General features: G+C 47.4%; 1 protein-coding gene across 2 annotated transcripts in view; it reads right to left on the bottom strand.

Moving 5' to 3' along the window:
• SDK2 (sidekick cell adhesion molecule 2) overlaps window positions 1–22180 on the bottom strand; it is a 592086-nt gene that overhangs the window by 496131 nt on the left and 73775 nt on the right. The window lies entirely within an intron of this gene.

Here is a 22180-nt window from a genome sequence, read left to right as displayed (position 1 = left end):
CCCCATCATGTATGTCAGTATAGAAGCACATCTGACATTGCTCTCTCCGTCTCCCCTGTATGTGTTGCGATTGTTATTTTTTTTTACAGTTAACTTTATTCACAACATGACAACATCACCTAGAGACAGGCAGCCATTTTTACAAATCACCTAAAAACAGGCAGCCACACATACAGTGTCAGTGCTTACGTAATGTCAGTGGGGTGTCACATGACTGATGCCATGTTTCATTAGTCTGTGGATGTATCACACAGGACTGACTGATTCATCCGCTATACCAGGGATGCTCAATCGGGAGTTGTATTTTTGCAACAGCTGGAGGGCCGCAGGTTGAGCATGCCTGCTCTATACCATTCTGATGTGCATATAGGGTTTAACGAAGAAACGTATGTGAACTAAACTTTAAATGCATGTATGGTAGAAAATTGTATAATTCCCCATTATATAAACAAAGAAATGTAAAAACTAAAAACTGGAGTACCTTTAATTTCAGTATGTTTTTTATGTTGGTTCTATACAACCTGTGTAATCATAACCCCAGCCTGTGGACACTGGAGAGCCGCGTCCTGCGTTCACCCCTGACTGTCTTATTCGTATGTTGCACGCATAGTTTTTTCCCACGGGTGGCATGTTTTTGGAATACAGAAATTTCCCTGGATGCTGATATGAATAACACAGGACTTTAAAGGCTGACTGTTTTTGAAACCAGCGTGCATCTCCGTTCGATTCGCCTCGTGCGACAGTCCCGCTTTTACAAAGGCAAGTGGCACAGCACACACAGCAGGGAGTGTCAGAGACAGTGAAGACAGACCGAGACGCCAGTGATGCCGCACCACGAGACAGAGATACACTCCTGGCAGGTCCACATCTCCACCGGTCTACAAAGACTTGGGGTTAAAGGGGTGTTGGGGGAGAACTATTCTTCTATGGCAGGATAGCCTATGGAAGGGGGGGGGGGATATTTTAGAGATTGGAGATTTAGAAATTAGAAAGACGTTAATAGGATGATGTAAGTAAAATAAAATAAAAAATAGAACATTTTGCGGACAAAAATAAGCATTTCCAACATAGGGCAAATTGTGCAAAGGGAAAATGTGGGATGCTTCCGTGTTTTGCGGATCCCTAAGGGGGAGCAAAATAAATCAGAAATGGTTCATCATCCTTGCTGCTGGTTCACGCCATCACGCCATTTACAGCATGTTCACACAACGCATTTTAACCGCGGCAGAAACTGCTGCTAGGTTTTATTTTGAACCGTGCAGCTAAACAGTGAACAAACTCCCGCTGCAGCTTTCCGAGGGATCCACACCGTAACCACGGCAAGGATGGACGTGTAGCTTACCGGCACAGCCTGGAAAAAAACGCATGGGAAATTTCCTCGGTAACACAGACAGTGGTTACAATACAATGGGGATCGTTTACAAACTTGGCGGCGGTCTTTGATTCCCTTCTGCGCTGCTGGAGGATGCTCATAATTTATGACAACATCAATTAGTCGCATCTATGCAGTGGAGTTTTTCCATCAACATTTACGCTCATTTCCAAGCGTAAATGTTAGTCAATTTTCCGGGGCCACTTCCAAGTGGCAAGGGCGGTTTCATGCGTCATTTCGAAAGTTGCAAAAAGACGTCTTGCAACTTTTTATTACGCCAAGGGAGGTTAGTAAATGACCCCCAACGTTTTTGAAAAAAAAAAAAGAATTCCAACCGCCTGATGTCTTGTATCGCCAACCAAAAACGGACACAACCTGGTGCCAGATGGCAGGTTCTCTTTAAGCAGTCTTGACAATCGCTTTTCCGAGTCTTTTATCCAAGACCGGCGCCGCCGAGCTTTGCATTCAATTCTACTTAGACATGGGAGAGATATATTGGGAGATACTCCGCCATCATGCGCACTGCTCGGTCCCATCAGAGCAGAATTAATAATCCCCATGATCACAGTTTTCCAAGGGAAGAATAGAGCTAATTGATTTCTTTCTGAATACTACAGACTAATTAAGCACTAATCTGCTGTTTATACGCCGCCTTGCTGGAGAGCGATTTTACGTAACAATAAGGCTCTTTGGGGATTACACAGGATGTTTTTGTAGATAAATTATAGTGTATTGGGTAACAAAAAAAAGAAGCCATTTCTTTTTCTGCAGGGGTGTGGAGAGGATCCGGCCGAATTCATGCAGCGGGAGAAAAGGGTTAACGGAGGAAAAAAAGTGGCGTCCTGCAGGGGCCTTTCAATTGCTTTCCTTTTTTCGCCTGCACAACAGGTGCAGATAACAGCTGGTCCACGGCCCGGATCATTAGACCGGAGGACGGAGGGAGAACGAGACGTACATGAAGAGATGAAGGGAGACAGTGAGAAAACGGAGCGGGCTAGACAGGAACGGCCAGACAAGTTAGACGATGTCGGCGGGGATGGATGAGAAATATTGACAGGCAGGCGAAAGTAAAAGGACCAAGGGAAGAAGGAGATGTCGAGTTAGACAAGAGTAAGAGGCTGCAAAGCAATGAACTGAAAAGACCCCCTCCCCGACAATTCAGTTTTAGGCCTCATGCACACGACCGTATGTATTTTTCGCAAAAAATACGGATGACGTCCACGTGCTTTCCGTATTTTGCGGAACGGAACAGCTGTCCCCTAATAGAAAAGTACTGTCTTTGTCAGTAATGTGGACAATAATAGGACATGTTCTATTTTTTGGCGGAACGGAAATACTGACATAAGGAAACGGAATGCACACGGAGTACCTTCTGTTTTTTTTGCGGACCCATTGAAATGAATGGTTCCGTATACGGTCCGCCAAAAAAACCCAAAAAAACGGAACTACACGGAAAGAAAATACGTTTGTGTGCATGAGCCCTTATGGATATGACATATTTGATTACTAACACTAGGTGGCGCTGCAGAGCAACAGCACGCTCCATGGAGCCACACGCCAAACAGAATATTCTGCATCCATCTGCCCTTCCCAAACTTTGCGTCCCAGCTCTGGGGTCTAACAGGTAGGGCTACCTAGAATAAAAGCAACGGAGCGGGGGCGCAGCCTTAGCGCAGGGCGAGCTGACTTAGGGGGAAGACCGGAGGCTAGGAGAGGGTTAAAATGGACGGGGGTATGTTTAGGGGTTGGTTGAGTTGGGTGGGGAGGAGTTGGTTTTGAGGCGGGAAAATATAAGACTGGGAGGCGGAGCTTTGGGTCAGTTGCAGCCTTCCAACGTGGAATTTAGACATGGCCTCCCTGGACGAGTTGCTGGCGGCATTGAGGGACGCGGTGCAGGTACATGGAGTGGATTTTATGCAGCAATCCATCCAGGCTGCCCTCCTCCCTCCCGCCCCTCCGGTTGCGGTAGCTCGCGCTGTCAGGGCCAGGAGATCTGTCCCCCCTGAGCGCTTGAGCCCAGAAGCTACCCCCCGGGTCCGCCGACGCATTAGAAGCCCCGCCAGGGACCCTCCGCTGAGGTCTGGGGTGTCTTTGGCCAACCGGACCCCCAGACGCAGCGGGAGGAATTCAGCATCGCGTGGCGGGCCGGCGGGAGAGGGTCAGGCTTCCCCTAGACCAGTCTCCCTTTCAGCACGGGGGAGGGATCGTTCCCAGGCGGCGACGTCCCCGCGAGAAGCTCCGCGTCGGGGTCGAGCCAGGAGGACATCACCTGTGGAGAGAAGAAGTGTCGCGGCTGGGCTGTCTGCGGGCTTGGGCCTACCGGTGAGTGAAGAGCTGGCGTCTCCGGCGCTGCGGCAGAGGGTTTCTGGCCGGCAGCTTCAGTGTGAGGAGGATCGGTGCGCAGCGGCTGGATCTGATGCAGGTACGCCGCGACCCCTGGCGGTGGGTCGGCGGCATGGCAGCCAGATTAACGTCAGGGAGGAAGCTGGGGTCATATACACGGAACGGCGGCATGGTGTGGCGGCTGGCTGCAGGACCGCAGCTGAGCCGGTAACTGGGGGAGCAGGAGCGATTGTGGAACAGCGGCCAGAGGATGAGGCCTGCCCGGCTGGGGTGCGGACGGTTACCCTCCCCTCACGACGGCGTTCTGAGGGGGAGGCTGCGATTATGGAGGAAGGAGAGCTGGAATCGGGAGAGGATGTCGCGGCAGGCGGAAGAGATGACGCAACTCTGGAACTGGCCGTGCCATGTGGAGCGAGCTCGCCGGCGGGGACTTCTCTGAGGGAAGAGGCGGCTGCCGGAGGATCTGTCCGGGGACGGCCAGGTGAGATGACGACGGGGCAGATGTTAGCTGGGAGTGATGTTCAGTATAGTGGGGGGGGTTCAGATAATTTGGCGCGGGAGGTTCTGTCAGGGATGTTGTCTTTGTTGTCACGGTTGGGGTCAGGAGCACCTTCATCTCCGGCGTCGGTCTGGGCGCCCGTGCAGGCGGGCGGGACCCTAGGGCAAGTGACGGTGCAAGGTACGGCGGGTGTTGGGGATAGCGTGGGCACCGGTGGTGTGCAGGCCTCTGCGGCGGGGGGTAGAAGTGAAGTGGGGGATGGCGTTCGGTTGTCGGATGCAGCAAAAGGTGAAATTTACGTGTGCTTTGAAGGGCCATTGGGGTCTCATTTAAAGCAAGAAATCAGGGAGAAGATATGGAGGGATGAATATGTAGAAATATTTTCCTTGCTTCCTTTAGAAAAATTTAATTTGGATCGTGGAAGGCCAGATGACAGTAAAAAGGAGGATGAGGAAAGGAGGCGGTACAGGTTGATCCCACGTACGTTTCAGAATTGGCTGCAGGCATTTGCGATTTTGGCCAGCGTGGTTGGGGAAAAATCGCCTGAACATTGCTCTTCGCTGTTCTGTTATATGGATGCGATAGGGGAGGCTCATCGGACGTATGGGGGCGTGGCGTGGCTCAGGTATGATGAGCAGTTCCGGCAACGGAAGGCGGTTAGGCCTAATATAAGGTGGGACCATAAAGACATCGGTCTCTGGATGCGATTGATGGCGGCACCTAGGAGTGGCCCGCAGCCTTTTCGGGGACCGGCCGGGGGTCCCTCGGCTTATGAATCACAGGGAGGAGGTAGAAAAGGCTGTTGTTGGCAATACAATGAGGGACATTGTAGGTTCTTGTCGGATTGCAGGTACAAGCACGAGTGTTCCGGTTGCGGCGGTTCCCATAGTTTGTCGCGCTGCTTCAAGCGAGGGAAGGGTAAGGGACCCGAGGTTGTGCAGAAGAGGGGTGACTCCGGTGAGGGTGGGAGAGATGGAGCCCTATTTAAAGAGTTATCCAAATAAGGAGGTTGGGCGGTTTTTGCTGGCGGGGTTTACTAAGGGTTTTGTGATCCCGTGTAGTTCAGTTGTGCCGTGTTTGTCGGTGCGGAATTTGCCATCAGCGTTGCGTCATCCGGATGTGGTGAGGGAGAAGATTGAGAAGGAGGTCGCTATGGGCAGGGTTGTAGGCCCCTTTGTTGAGCTCCCCTTGCCCGACTTGTGGGTGTCCCCGTTGGGATTGGTTCCCAAGAAGGAACCCAATAAGTTTAGACTTATTCATCATTTGTCTTATCCGCAAGGGGGGTCTGTGAATGATGGAATAGCGGATGAGTTGTGCTCTGTGTCTTATACGTCCTTTGATGCGGCGGTGCGATGGGTTAGGCGTTTTGGGCAGGGCGCCTTGCTTGCTAAGACGGACATTGAGGCTGCTTTTCGGTTGTTGCCCATTCACCCGGATAGTTTGCATTTGCTGGGATTTCAATGGGATGGTTGTTATTATGTGGATTGTTGTTTGCCTATGGGCTGCGCGATTTCTTGTTCACTGTTTGAATCGTTTAGTTCTTTTCTGGAGTGGGTGGTGAAGCAGGAGTCTGGATGGAACTCGGTGCTACATTATTTAGATGATTTCTTGTTCTTAGGTCCGGCTGGATCCAGGGTGTGTCCGGTGTTGTTGCGCACGATGGAGCGAGTTGCAGGGAGGTTTGGTATTCCTTTAGCCGGGGAAAAAACGGAAGGGCCGTCCACGGTCATTACGTTTTTGGGGATAGAAATCGACAGCATGGCCATGGAATGTCGGTTACCGGACAATAAGGTGTCTGATTTGTTGGAGGAGGTTGTTTTTCTGAGGAAAGCTAAGAAGGTTCAGCTTAAGCGGGTTCAGTCTGTATTGGGAAAATTGAATTTTGCGTGTCGTATTTTGCCAATGGGTAGGGTTTTTTGTCGGCGTTTAGCGTTAGCTACGGCTGGGGTGGTCGCCCCTTTTCATTATTTGCGATTGCCGGTTGCGGTAAAGGAGGATTTGGTGGTGTGGGAGAATTTTCTGGGGGAATATAATGGGCGGTCAATGTGGATGGAGGAAGCGATTAGTAGTGTGGATTTGGAGTTGTTTTCTGATGCCGCGGGTTCGTGTGGATATGGGGTTTTTTGCCAGGGACAATGGAGTGCGGGTGCGTGGCCTGTGGAGTGGGAGCGGGCTGGTTTCCTTAGCAACTTGGTTCTGTTGGAGCTTTTTCCCATAGTTTTGGCTACTGAGTTGTGGGGGGATTGGCTCAGGAATCGGCGAGTTCGGTTTTATTGTGACAACATGGGGGTAGTGCAGGCGATTAATAGCCAGACGGCTAATTCTCCGCCGGTGTTAAATTTACTCAGGCATTTGGTGTTGCGGGGGCTGCGCTTGAATGCATGTTTTGTCGCGGTACATGTTCCAGGTGTAGATAACTCACTCGCAGATTCCCTTTCTCGTTTTCAGTGGGATCGTTTCCGCAGTCTGGCGCCAGGCGCCGAAGTTCAGGGCTTGTCCTGTCCCCAGTGGCTCTGGAGCGTGGCCTTGGGGTGTCAGCGGGCTTGATTGGTCAGTCACTCAGTAGAGGTACGTGGTCGGCATATTCGTCAGTGTGGTTGTTGTGGGAACAGTTGATAGAGCGGGTTGGGGGGTATAGTTCGGTTGCGGAGCTTCAGACTTTGTTGGTTTTTTGGGTAGGTTCATGTTATGCTGAAGGTTTGTCTTTTTCTGTGGCGTCTAAGAGGGTGGCGGCTGTTGCCTTCTGGTTGCGGGTGCGGGGACTTACGGATGTGTCTCGGTGTTTTATGGTACGGCAGGCGCTGAAAGGTTATAGGCGGGGCACGATTCGTAAGGACGGTAGACGGCCGGTTTCTTTTGATGTGTTACAAGTCTTGTGGGAGAAAGCAGGTGTGGTTTGTGTGTCTGAATTTGAAGGGCTTTTGTTTAGGGCGGCGTTTTCGTTGGCCTTTTTCGGAGCCTTTCGGATTTCAGAATTGGTTTCTGCCAGTCGGTCTGGTGATGGTGGTTTGTTGAGGGAGGATGTTTGGTTAGGAGAGGGCGGTTTACGGTGTGTGATACGCAGGTCAAAAACAGATCAGTTAGGTAAGGGTGCAGTTTTGTGGCTCAGGCCTTTGGTGGGGTCTGCGCTTTGTCCGGTGCGTTGTGTGACTGAGTATTTGGAGGTGCGGCCTGATGGTATGGGTTCTTTGTTGATTCACCGGGACGGTTCGCGGTTGTCGCGTTTTCAATTTGTTGCAGTATTTAAAAAATGTCTGGGCGCAGCTGGGCTCCCTGTTAATGAATATGCGTCTCATTCTTTTAGGATAGGGGCTGCGACGGAGGCGGCCAAGTGGGGGCTCGGTGAAGAAGTGATTAAAAGGATTGGGCGTTGGGAGTCGGATTGTTTTCACTCTTATATTCGGCCTCATTTGTTGTGATTGTGGGGTGGGTGGCGTTGTTTACGGGATTCAGTGTGTTGGATCTGTTGTCACAACTATGTTATTTTGTTTTAGGGGCGGCGCCGTGTCTCGCATGGATCTTCGGGCATTCCTACGTCTACTGGGGGGCCTTACGCGCCGATGTTAGAAGGAATGGACGCCAGTTGGGTTTCCCGGTGGAGGAATTGCTAGTTCGTTGGATTGGTTTGAGGGGGCTACTTTGGGGGCGGGTTCTGCCTGAAATTCACACGAATGCCACTTTAGATCGGCCACCTGATATATTGGTGCTTCATGTTGGAGGCAACGATTTGGGGGTGCGGCGTTCCCGGGATGTTATTCGGGATATCAAATTGGATGTGCTACGCTTATTGTCGGAGTTTCCGGATCTGTTGCTGGTGTGGTCAGAGGTGGTGGCGCGGCGTTGCTGGCGGTTTGCTAGGTCGGTGGAGCGGATTAACAAAGCCCGGGCGAAATTGAATAAGGAAGTGGGGCGGTTTGTGCGCAGGCAAGGTGGGATTGTTGTTCGTCATCGGGAATTGGAGGCGGCGTCGCCTCAATTCTTAAGAGATGATGGTGTACATCTGAATGATGTGGGCATAGATATGTGGGCTTTGGGAATCCAGGAGGGTTTGGAGACGGCTATTAGGGTTTGGCGGGACGCCCACAGGTGAGGTTTCACCGGTGGTTGTCGGTGGCTGATGGAAATAGGATCCTGGGGAGCAATTCAATGGTTAAGAGGTGCAGGACATGTTGGAGCCTGCATCTCAGATGGTTTGTTAATGACGAGGATGGGTCCCCTGTTTGGGCTACAAGGCCTACAGGGGGGATACTAGTATACTTCAAGGAGTTGGTGCCCTTGGGTCGGTGAGTGCGGCCAGGGGTAAGTCTTGAAGTGAGGCGGTGAAGGAGGATACGGCTCGTTTGGGTTGCCCTCCAGGATCCTTGTTATGTGTGTAAAATGTCGGATGTTATTATGGTTATTGTTATTATTGTTATTATTATTATTATTAATGTTATATGGTGTACGATGTGGTTTTGTTATGCGTGGAATAATAAAGTTGGCCACTATGGTCATTATACCAAGCAAGTAAGTGTTGGTGTGGTTTATTTTAAAAGGGGAACAGGGTAGGTTTTTTGTAGCTGGAGGAGATTCTTCCATCCTATTAAGTCAGGCTGCAGTGACTGGAGCACCCATCCAGCCCCCTCTTCATGTTTATTTCTTCTTCCTTTTTTATCCCTTTTTTTAATTAGCGAATATCTGAGAGACAGTTGTCGCATATTGTGCAGCCGAGACCCCCGGGCTGTGCTGCTAAGTAGGATTTGAATTTGTTAATTAAAAGCAGAACGCGGCTGTAACAAACTTCCCCATCTGCAGTGCTCCCTCCTTCCTTTCCCCTCCAAGCGCACACATCCCCGGAGGAGGCACGCAGCATGATCTTTCCAGCAGAGCTGCCCGGACCCCCCATTAAAAAACCTGCAGACCTGTTTCAGTGTCTATTAGGAAGAGCATCAATTATAGGCGAGCGGCCTGCCTGGACCCAGAGCCCAGGGCTTTGTACTGAAGAAGCGGATCCTCAGCTGTATCCATACTGCTCCTGTAAAAATGCGGATCAACCGAAAATGCAACCTAAGGCCTCATGCACACGAACGTATTCTGTTTCCGTGTCCGTTCCGTTTAGTTTTTTTGCGGATAGGATGCGGACCCATTCATTTCAATGGGTCCGCAAAAAATGCAGACAGCACACCGTGTGCTGTCCGCATCAGCATGTCCGTTCCGTAGCCCCGCAAAAAAAATAGAAGATGTCCTATTCTAGTCCGTTTTAGGCATTGTTACAATGGATCCGCAAGAAAAACAGATGGCATACGGAATTTTTGAACCGCAGAACACATACGGTCGTGTGCATGTAGCCTAAGAAAGTGAGAACATTAAAGGGGTCCTCCAAGACTTAGGCGTATTACACACAACCGTATAGCTTTTTCAGTATTTTGCGGTCCGCAAAAAACGGATCCGCCCCAAAAAAACGGATGATGTCCCTGTGCATTCCGTTTTTTGCAGAACGGAACAGCTGGCCCCTGATAGAACAGTACTATCCTTGTCCGTTATGCGGACAATAATAGGACATGTTCTATCTTTGAGGGCTTGTTCACACGACCGTGGCGTTTTTTTTTGCGGTCTGCAAACTGCGGATCCGCAAAAAACGGATGCCGCCCATGTGCCTTTCGCAATTTGCGGAACGGAATAGGAGGCCCATTATAGAAATGCCTATTCTTGTCCGCAAAACGGACAAGAATAGGACAGGATTTTTGCGGGGCCACGGGACAGAGCAACGGATGCGGATGTCAGGTTTCAGCATGCAATTTTGAAAGCCAAAATCAGTAGAGGATCACACAGGGAGAGAAGGTATAAGGTCACCCGCACACGTTCCAGATTACGTGCAGTTTTTCTGTACGGATTCTTGTGCATAAAAAAACGCAGTGTAATACGGACCCAGCAAAGTGTATGAGATTAGATAAACCTCATGTACGCGTTGCTTTTTGGAAACTGACCTCCATGTGCATTTTGAAATCCGCAATTCTTTGTCCGGTTCTTGTGTGCGGATTTCACCCTTTTCATTGCCGGTGTGAGATCTGCAGCAAAACCACATCAAATCAGAACCAGAAAAAACGCATGTAAGGGCGGGTTCGCATTGGCGTTATTGATTTCCACTATAGGTTCCTTCATAACAGAGTTATCACGGAAGATAACGGAATTCTAGGACGGAATGCAAAACAGAAGCCTTTATAACGGAACCTATAACGGAATTCAATAACACCAATGTGAACCTGCCCTAACACATGCGGATTTTGGTGCAGAAAAGCACAGAAATCTGCACAGAAATTCATGCCGACTTCCAGCAAGTCTATCCGCACCCGTGTGCACGACCGTATGTATTTTACGGTTCGCAAAAAACGGATCCACAAAAATTACGGATGACGTCCGTGTGCATTCCGTATTTTGTGGAACGGAACAGCTGGCCCCTGATAGAACACTACTATCCTTGTCCCTAATGCGGACAATAATATGTTCTATTTTTTGTGGAACAGAAATCCGGACATACGGAAACGGTTCCATATACGGTCCGCCAAAAAAACCTAAACGGACACAGAAAGAGTATACGTTCGTGTGCATCAGGCCTAAAACGGACGAGAATAGGACATGTTTTATTTTTTTGCATTGAAGTGAATGGGTCCGCTTCCGACCCGCAAAAAAATGTGGATCAGAGGCGGACAAATACACTGGCTGTGTCCATGAGCCCTAAAGGACAGATGCAAGTCGTATATCACTCCTGGTTGTGGCTTCCAAAACTGCTTCAGGAAACCTGACCACGTGGCCACGGTATATACAGGCAAAGATAGTTAGAAAGACAGAAAGAGGAATGAGAAGGAAAGGTAGAAGGGGACAAGGAACTGGGGAAAGATAGCAAAAAAAGAGAGAAGAGAGAAGAGAGCAGGGGAGGTGAGACCTGAAAACCCCAGTCTCTGCATCTCAAGCTTTACCTGCATTACTTTAAGATGTTCTCCCCTAATTTATACAGTATGTACAGAATAGGGGGCATGTACACGACTATATTTTCGGTCCGCATCCCTTCCGCGTTTTTTGCAGATCCATCAATTTCAATAGGGCCGCAAAAGTATGTCCATTTTGCGGCCCCCACAAAAAAGACAGAACATGTCCTAGTCTTGTCCGTCAAGAATAGGCATTTCTAACAAAGGTTAGAATGTACGGGGCGGATAGGGGATGATTATTACAGAGGTGGGGGCCCAGTCCCCCCCAAAATGAAGGGAACGGCAGGTCAGTCATGTATATTTATTCTCTCTGGAACTGCTGGAGATAAGTACAAGCTCTCGGCTATTTCCAGCAGTGATGAATAAAGCAATGCACAAGCTGAATCTGGCCGTCTGTTCATTTTGGGGGTTCGGTACCCCGGTTCTCATGATCAGTGGGCTCAGACCCCCAACAATCTAATAGGGGTTAACTTCATAGGACTAAAATGCCCATTGAAATCAATTGCAAGCCTGAGTTCACACTTTGCAGTTATGCAATCTGCACCTAAATTCCACAACTGAGTACAAAGAACTGAAAAGGAATCTGACACCGGTGACCCCCCCCCCCATCCAGCTATCTGCATAGACACATCGCTGGGCTTCACCTGATTTAAAGGCTTTCCTTTAGTTGATCTGAAGGTCAGTTCCTGGGTTATAATCCTTTTTTTAAATATGCAAATTAGGCCTTGAGTGCAAAGAGGGAGTCACTGTTGCACTTGTTGCACCCAAAGCTCCACTCATTTCGGTGGACAGCCCGTCCCTGTCTCCTTTGCCACTGTCTGGCTCTGTCAATCAAAGCAGTCCGGGGGGGGGATGGAAAGGAGAAAGGAATGGAGTTTGGTTGCCACAAGAGCAATGGTGACACCTTCATTGCACCAAAGGCATATTAAGAAAACGTGTCATCGCTTGGTATCGGAGCCTCAGATTAACAAACCCCATTCACTCACTAAATATTTTTTTTAGCAGAATCAATTTTCTAAAATTCCGTATCTGTTGTGGAAATGGCGCAGAGTTGGACCACGGATTTCATTCATTGCTGTGCAAACAGTGATATCCGCCCCAAAATCCACAATGAAAATTTCACTGTGGATTTTAAAGAGGTTGTCCATCTTCGGGGCTTTTCGGCCAGACCCCCCCCCCCCCTCCCCGCTCCAGCTCCTTCGGTCCACTGCCTCCGCTGCACCGCTCTGGTCCCACTGGTAAACTTCCTGTTTGTTGGGGTGCAGCCACAGCGGCAAGTCATTGGGTGCAGTCGCCACGTGAGCCCCATCAAACAAGAAGTTTAATAGAAAGGACCGGAGCGTGGCCGTGACAGACCGAAGGAGCTGGAACCCAGAGCAGGTAAGGCTGGGTTCACACCTGAGCGTATTCAATAAGCGCTGTTTACAGGTGTTTTTATCAGGCGTTTTTGAGGCATATTTTGGGGCGTTTTTGTATTTTGGAAACGTGCGTCGTACACGCGTTCTTGCTATTGACCACAGAGGCGTACAATGAAAAACAGAGGTGTTACGCGCGACAATATGCCCCAAAGAAGCTCCTGTACTTCTTGGGGTGTAGGGCGTTTTACAGCGCGTTCGTACGCGCTGTAAAACGCTCAGGTGAGAACCATGCCCATAGGGAAACATTGGTTTTTGCCTGTTAAACGTTTTACAGTGCGTAGGAACGCGCTGTAAAACGCTCAGGTGTGAACCTAGCCTAAGTATGTATCCTTCTACAGCTCCGACAATGTAGGGGGGTGGATAACTGCTTTAAAACAGTTGTTTCATCAGGGTCATTGATAGCCTATTGCTAGGATATACCATCAAAGTCAGATAGGTGCAGGTCCCACCGCTTAAACCCACGCCTATCTCTAAAACAGGCTCCCAGACGTGAATGTGAGGGCACCGCGCATGCGCAACGTGCTCTCCATTCATCTCGATGAGAGTTCTGAAAATAGTCTGCTATTCATAAAAATGAATGTATCACGCATAGCGCAAGCGCAGCCATCGCTCCATTCACTTCTATGGGAGGAAGCCAAGCCGGCTGACTCCCATAGACATAAACATAGAGTGGCCTCTCTCCGCTCACATCGGATGCCCCGTTCTGGAGATAGGAGCTGGTCTCAGAGGTGGGACCCGCACCTATCTGACACTGATGGCCTATCCTAGCGAGACAACCCCCTTTAAGAGCATGATCAACAGTGCAATCTTTATGCAGTGTGTGAATGCACCCTGAGGGTCGCGATGCAGAAAGCAGGCGATTTAGGGAGTTACCCGATCCACAAAAGAAGGGGCGCAGCGGGTGAAGCTTTGCTATAAAGCTGTTATCCGCAATTCTTTTCATTTCTCCATTTGTGTAGAACATAAGCCTTAAGCACATAAGAGTGACTAATTCTACCCTTTTCGCGTTATGTTTTTTTTTTCTTTTCCTTTAGCGGACAATTTTCCACCTAATACGACGTGCCAGCAGCGCGGCGCGGCCGTACTTCAGTAGTCACAAATTATTATTAGCCTCTTGATGTGTCTTGAAATGTGAGATTTACATTCATATTAAATAAGGTATAAAACACACGGTTAAATCAGGCGCGGGGATGAAAACAGATGAAGGATTGTTCCGTGGAAGAAAAATACAAGAATTGATCATTTCGGAGCTGGTGCGGCCGATTTTCTGAGCGCTACCCCCCCCCGCAGGAGGACCTGAGCTGGATTTTCCAGAGCGACAAAAGTAGCCGAAGGAATTTTCAGCTCGATCTTGTGAGAAGACCCATTCAGAGCTGGCACGAGCTGAGCCGGGCACCTCATGTGTACCTCCATTCAGTAGGTATTATACGATTTCCCGGTCTCTGCTGCGAGGAGTTACCCTAAATATGGAAAAAACAACATTTTTGTCAATGACGGGGACTCAGACGTTCACTGGGCAGCTCTGTCTTACCCGAAGGGAGATTTATTAGCTTGGACAGTATGTGCTTTCTATGGCAGCTTTACCCTCCCTCCCCCCTCCAACCTCCACCCCTAAGGCAAAGAATATGAACAGGAGTCCTTGCCTGTGGTCAGCAGCCGCCGTTCACATTGGATGCTACAGCATTTCCTATCCTCTACCCCTCGGCAGATACAAGCGTTTACCAGAACAGTATGTATAAAAAAAGGTCACGTACATTTTAGAAGTTTTTAGACTATACATGTCTGGACGCCATCTCATTGGCTAGAGCCAGATATATATCGTACTTCAGATGTAAATGAATGATACAAAAGTGGTCAAATGCCGCTCAAAAAGCAAAAAATGGACCGCAGCAGTGCGCACAATCCCCTCATTCAACAGGATCTGGAAGGGAAAGGGTGTCTTATTCCCCTTTAAGCACCTACAAAGTATTAGATGGGTGCCAGACCTACCATATAACTGCTGGATCCACCAGCAGGAGTTCCATGTCTATGGGGGAGGTTTAAGACCACCTCTGTCCCATGACTGGAGACAGAATAACAGATTTTTTTCCCCTCTCGAGATTTCCAGAGGTTTTGATTGTGAGGTGACTGTGAATTCTGGTGTACGGGAATAATAAAGGCTCCACGAAACCATCAGGAATAACATTCAATGGAAATATTAAAAAGTGGGTTACATGCCAGTAATTAGTCCAAAGTTCTATTAACGATTCCACTGGTTGGGGAAACAGTCAACAGGTTTGTTGTCACCACTACTAATTTAGCTAAGCCCCTATAAGACAGATTACTGTACAGTGTCAGACAGAAAGAAAACCACCAGAGCAAGATATGTGCAGACTGTACACAATCAAGGAGTGCTGGGAGATGTCAGCTCTGAAGGCAGAATTATTGTGAATTACAGCTCTGAACTATAATACAAGCTATGTCTTGCGATCCTTGAAAGGTAAGTAAGTTATGTGATCAGAGCAGAATAGTGAGTGCAGCTCTGGAGTATAATACAGGATGTAATTCAGGATCAGTACAGGATAATTAATGTAATGTATGTACACAGTGACTGCACCAGCAGAATAGTGAATGCAGCTCTGGAGTATAATACAGGATGTAACTCAGGATCAGTACAGGATAAGTAATGTAATGTATGTACACAGTGACTGCACCAGCAGAATAGTGAGTGCAGCTCTGGAGTATAATACAGGATGTAACTCAGGATCAGTACAGGATAAGTAATGTAATGTATGTACACAGTGACTGCACCAGCAGAATAGTGAGTGCAGCTCTGGAGTATAATACAGGATGTAATTCAGGATCAGTACAGAATAAGTAATGTAATGTATGTACACAGTGACTGCACCAGCAGAATAGTGAATGCAGCTCTGGAGTATAATACAGGATGTAACTCAGGATCAGTACAGGATAAGTAATGTAATGTATGTACACAGTGACTGCACCAGCAGAATAGTGAGTGCAGCTCTGGAGTATAATACAGGATGTAACTCAGGATCAGTACAGGATAAGTAATGTAATGTATGTACACAGTGACTCCGCCAGCAGAATAGTGAGTGCAGCTCTGGAGTATAATACAGGGTGTAACTCAGGATCAGTACAGGATAAGTAATGTAATGTATGTACACAGTGACTCCACCAGTAGAATAGTGAGTGCAGCTCTGGGGTATAATACAGGATGTAACTCAGGATCAGTACAGGGTAAGTAATGTAATGTATGTACACAGTGACTCCGCCAGCAGAATAGTGAGTGAAGCTCTGGAGTATAATATAGGATATAACTCAGGATCAGTACAGGATAAGTAATGTAATGTTTGTGCACAGTGACTCCACCAGCAGAATAGTGAGTGCAGCTCTGGAGTATAATACAGAAGGCAACTCAGGATCAGTACAGGAAAAGTAATGTAATGTATGTACACAGTGACTGCACCAGCAGAATAGTGAATGCAGCTCTGGAGGATAATACAGGATGTAACTCAGGATCAGTACAGGATAAGTAATGTAATGTAATGTACACAGTGACTCCACCAGCAGAATAGTGAATGCAGCTCTGGAGTATAATACAGGATGTAACTCAGGATCAGTGCAGGATAAGTAATGTAATGTATGTACACAGTGACTCCACCAGCAGAATACTGAATGCAGCTCTGGAGTATAATACAGGATGTAACTCAGGATCAGTACAGGATAAGTAATGTAATGTATGTACACAGTGACTCCACCAGCAGAATAGTGAGTGCAGCTCTGAAGTATAATGCAGGATGTAACTCAGGATCAGTACAGGATAAGTAATGTAATGTATGTACACAGTGTCTCCACCAGCAGAATAGTGAGTGCAGCTCTGGAGTATAATACAGGATGTAATTCAGGATCAGTACAGGATAAGTAATATAATGTATGTACACAGTGACTCCACCAGCAGAATAGTGAGTGCAGCTCTGGAGTATAATACATGATGTAAATCAGGATCAGTACAGGATAAGTAATGTAATGTATGTACACAGTGACTCCACCAGCAGAATAGTGAGTGCAGCTCTGGAGTATAATACAGGATGTAACTCAGGATCAGTACAGTATAAGTAATGTAATGTACGTACACAGTGACTCCACCAGCAGAATAGTGAGTGCAGCTCTGGAGTATAATACAGGATGTAATTCAGGATCAGTACAGGATAAGTAATATAATGTATGTACACAGTGACTCCACCAGCAGAATAGTGAGTGCAGCTCTGGAGTATAATACATGATGTAAATCAGGATCAGTACAGGATAAGTAATGTAATGTATGTACACAGTGACTGCACCAGCAGAATAGTGAATGCAGCTCTGGAGTATAATACATGATGTAACTCAGGATCAGTACAGGATAAGTAATGTAATGTATGTACACAGTGACTGCACCAGCAGAATAGTGAGTGCAGCTCTGGGGTATAATACAGGATGTAACTCAGGATCAGTACAGGATAAGTAATGTAATGTATGTACACAGTGACTCTACCAGCAGAATAGTGAGTGCAGCTCTGGAGGGATAGCCAAAACATTTACAGTCTAATTATTTCGCTGCCATTACAGCAAACTTTCAACTTTTTGGTGACTTTACTATTTTTCTATTACATGCACTTCTTACTACCATGCTGTACACAGGCACATATTACTAAAATAAAATAAAAAAACACATTGACAAGTTGACTCCTAAATTTCCCAATTATGACACTGTATTTGGAAACCAGATAACTAGGCAGGGGCCAGTAAACCATCTCTGACTCCCTAGCACCATCGACCCTTTTAAAATGCCCTCCGCCAGTTTAACAGACTGTGATTTAGCATTTTCCCTGTCATCCTTGATCAGTGTCCTGTGATGATGGAGGCATATAGGGTACAGTCCCCAGGACAAGGTGACATAGCGATGAGGGTGCGATTATGGAGTCCTTATCGCACTGTCACACAACAGACTGACGCATGGATTGGGATGGGAATGGACGGCAGGCGCTGGAGAACGCTATCCTGCATGCATTTACTGTACATGGTATTGGCACATACCGCAGGGTATGGTACATCCAGCCTGGCATTATCCGAGGAGCACAATCTGATTTCTCATGCCAGTACCAATGACGAGGCCACACAGGCGCAAAGAGAAGAGAGACGCCCCCTGCAGGTGGTTGCATTTAAATCCATTTTTTTTTTTTACAGACTGCGAGCTCTGGTCTCCAGTCCCTCGTTCCTCATACAATATGTTAATAATAAACGTAAAAACATCACAAGAAATCCTGAGGCAGACGAAAAACCCCTGGAAAGAGCAGAAAGCCATGTGTTACACACATTCTCCAACTAACCACGGAAATGTTCCTCTTGCTATTTAAAGGACTAAAATGGATTTTCAGCGTGAACCGAAAACAAAATCCAGCTCCACAATCAACCATCTGTGGGACATGTGGCTCGCTTTATTCTGGAAAAGTTGTTTTCTTAAAAGCAAACTCAAGAAAACAGAGAGGAGAGAAACTGGAGAAGTCCTCCCCTTATATACACTGGAGGAGTCCTCCTATTATATAAACTGGAGGCGCCCTCCCCTTATATACACCAATAGAGTTCTCCCCTTATATAAACTAGAGGAGTCCTCCCCTTATATACACTGAAGAAGAAATTGGAGAAGTCCTCCCTTTTTTATACACTGGAGGAGTTCTCCCCTTATATACACCAGAAGAGTCCTCCCATTATATACACCAGATAAGTCCTTCTCTTTATATACACTGGCGGTGTCCTCCCATTATATACACTGGAGGTGTCCTTCCATTATATACACTGGAGGAGTCCTCCCATTATATACACAGGAGGAGTCCTCTCCTTATATACACTGGAGGAGTCCTCCCCTTATATACACTGGAGGAGTCCTCCCATTATATACACAGGAGGAGTCCTCTCCTTATATACACCGGAGGAGTCCTCCCCTTATATACACCAGATGAGTCCTTCTCTTTATATACACTGGCGGTGTCCTCCCATTATATACACTGGAGGAGTCCTCCCATTATATACACAGGAGGAGTCCTCTCCTTATATACACAGGAGGAGTCCTCCCCTTATATACACTGGAGGAGTCCTCCCCTTATATACACAGGAGGAGTCCTCTCCTTATATACACTGGAGGAGTCCTCCCATTATATACACCGGAGGAGTCCTCCCCTTATATACACTGGAGGAGTCCTCCCCTTATATACACTGGAGGAGTCCTCCCATTATATACACAGGAGGAGTCCTCTCCTTATATACACCGGAGGAGTCCTCCCCTTATATACACCAGATGAGTCCTTCTCTTTATATACACTGGCGGTGTCCTCCCATTATATACACAGGAGGAGTCCTCTCCTTATATACACCGGAGAAGTCCTCCCCTTATATACACTGGAGGAGTCCTCCCATTATATACACCGGAGGAGTCCTCCCCTTATATACACAGGAGGAGTCCTCCCCTTATATACACAGGAGGAGTCCTCCCCTTATATACACTGGAGGAGTCCTCCCCTTATATACACAGGAGGAGTCCTCTCCTTATATACACTGGAGGAGTCCTCCCATTATATACACCGGAGGAGTCCTCCCCTTATATACACTGGAGAAGTCCTCCCATTATATACACTGGAGAAGTCCTCCCCTTATATACACTGGAGGAGTCCTCCCATTATATACACAGGAGGAGTCCTCTCCTTATATACACCGGAGAAGTCCTCCCCTTATATACACTGGAGGAGTACTCCCATTATATACACAGGAGAAGTCCTCTCCTTATATACACCGGAGAAGTCCTCCCCTTATATACACTGGAGGAGTCCTCCCATTATATACACAGGAGGAGTCCTCTCCTTATATACACCGGAGGAGTCCTCCCCTTATATACACCAGATGAGTCCTTCTCTTTATATACACTGGCGGTGTCCTCCCATTATATACACTGGAGGAGTCCTCCCATTATATACACAGGAGGAGTCCTCTCCTTATATACACCGGAGGAGTCCTCCCCTTATATACACTGGAGGAGTCCTCCCATTATATACACAGGAGGAGTCCTCTCCTTATATACACTGGAGGAGTCCTCCCATTATATACAACGGAGGAGTCCTCCCCTTATATACACTGGAGGAGTCCTCCCCTTATATACACAGGAGGAGTCCTCTCCTTATATACACTGGAGGAGTCCTCCCATTATATACACCGGAGGAGTCCTCCCCTTATATACACTGGAGAAGTCCTCCCATTATATACACTGGAGGAGTCCTCCCATTATATACACCGGAGGAGTCCTCCCCTTATATACACTGGAGAAGTCCTCCCCTTATATACACTGGAGGAGTCCTCCCATTATATACACAGGAGGAGTCCTCTCCTTATATACACCGGAGAAGTCCTCCCCTTATATACACTGGAGGAGTCCTCCCCTTATATACACCGGAGGAGTCCTCCCCTTATATACACCGGAGGAGTCCTCCCCTTTTTTACACTGGAGGAGTCCTCCCCTTATATACACCGGAGGAGTCCTCCCCTTATGTACTCTGGAGGCGTCCTCCCCTTATATACACCAGAAGAGTCCTCCCATTATATACTCCGGAGGAGTCCTCTCCTCATATGCACTGTAGGAGTCCTCCACATATATACATTGGAGGAGTCCTTTTGTTGGTATTTTTTCATGTTGTTTATTACATTATGGTGGCAAACGCCGTTGGATAAAGTTAGATTTTCCATACTGATGTTCCCCTGTTCTGCTTCACCTCCAGCAAAGTCAAATATTAAAATATACCAGGGGAGATTTATCAAAACTGGTGTGAAGGGAAACTGGCTTAGTTGCCCATAGCAACCAGAATCCACCTCGTTTTTCAGAGCTCCTTTGAAAAATGAAAGGTGGAATCTGATTGGTTGTTATGGGCAACTAAGCCAGTTTCCCTTCACACCAGTTTTGATAAATCTCCACACTGTATTGCTGGGGGAAAAAAAAACTTACAGGGGGGACCTTCATCTAATCTGGTACGCCTAGTTTTTTTAAATTTTTTTATAAAAATGTGCTGTCACACATGAGATTCTGTGCAAAATTTGGGGACTTTTTGCGGCCCGCACCACTTTTAGAAGTTGTTCTGGTTTTCTGGGTAGATCCCTTTTATGAAGTGCAATTTATTAAAAAGTCGCAACCCCTCGCCAGGCATCCGCCAGTCGTACTTTCGCTGATATAAGCGCTCCAGCATTGCACTTGCGCTGAATTTATAAAAAAAATGTGCGCTACGTTCAGAAATTTGCCGCAGGTGGGCCATAGCAAAACCAATCTAAAAACTGAATTCCAATACACCTACGTTGATAAATCCCCCCTATATTTTTACATGACAGCGTATAAATTGTTTGGTGCTGATGCCCCCTCAAAGCTAAAGTAGGACAGGGGAGCGTATACCGCACACATTTCTGCATTTTCTTGCTTGACCTGGCCTTTCTGCCTGTCTTCACATCAGGATTTACCGAGACACCTGGGTCTGCATGATATTTATAGCACACGTTGTAGAGACAGATTTTCCAAAAATAATACAAGAAAACTATGTGCTAGGGGGAAAAAAAATAAAACTAATACATAAAAAAAAACTACACTTAAAAATATAGAAAATGAAAAAATATAACTAAAATCTGTCCTGGAAAAAGCAAAAACAATCTATCCTCATCAAGGGCGTGCAGAGGTAGCAGTCGCTACTGGGACCAGGAGCCTGAGGGGTCCAAAGACCCTTGTGCCACATAAGAAGACACTGATATTATAGAAAGTGCATGCTGGTCAAGTTACACCTCTGGCTGGAGGGAAGGGGTTAGGTCAAGAATTTGGCATGGGGTGGGGGGGTGTTTCCATTTTTGGCTCAGGCAGCACGAAGGCTATGTGCTTACCTGCCCCTGGCCACAAAGCATTGAGGGAAGGGGGGCCCACGCGGAACTCTTTGAGCTTTTAGCTACGCCCCTGATCCTCATTACAGATGCTGCCTATTAGGGTGCATTCACATGATCATATTATTTACTGTCTGCACTCGATAAGTATTTTTTGCCGATCGTTCCTTTCGATGGGGCCGCAAAAAATGTGGACAGGGTGCGGATGTCATCCATGTGCTGACCACATCTGTGCGGCCGAGTAGCAAATGATAGAAAATGTCCTATTCTTGTCCGTTTTCCGTTTTTCTATGTGGTTTGTGACCATGCCCGTATTTTGTGAGTCCATGATTTGCGGTCGCCTGAAGGTCGTGTCTCTCTGCTTGCTGCAAGAGACAGGCCCCATAGAAGTTCATAGGCCCATTTTGATGCCCCCCTCAGCAGTGAAGAAAGAGAGGGTACGATATGCGAGCGCTTCTCTCTCCTCATTCTAGTGACTGATGGGGGTCTTCGGCTGCACCAGAAGGACCATATGTGGTTGGATCCTCTGCCCTCTATCCCCACGACTATGATCTGGGCCCCTCAATATCATCCCTATTAGTTCCAGATTTATCAACGCCTCAAAATGTATTTATTTACAGGGGTTGTCCTATGAAAAATATTC

This window comes from Bufo bufo, chromosome 6 (genome assembly GCF_905171765.1).
Source record: "Bufo bufo chromosome 6, aBufBuf1.1, whole genome shotgun sequence".
NCBI classification, from domain to species: Eukaryota; Metazoa; Chordata; class Amphibia; order Anura; family Bufonidae; genus Bufo; species Bufo bufo.
The sequence above is the reverse complement of the archived record's forward strand: the minus strand, read 5'-3'. Positions and strand labels throughout refer to the sequence as shown.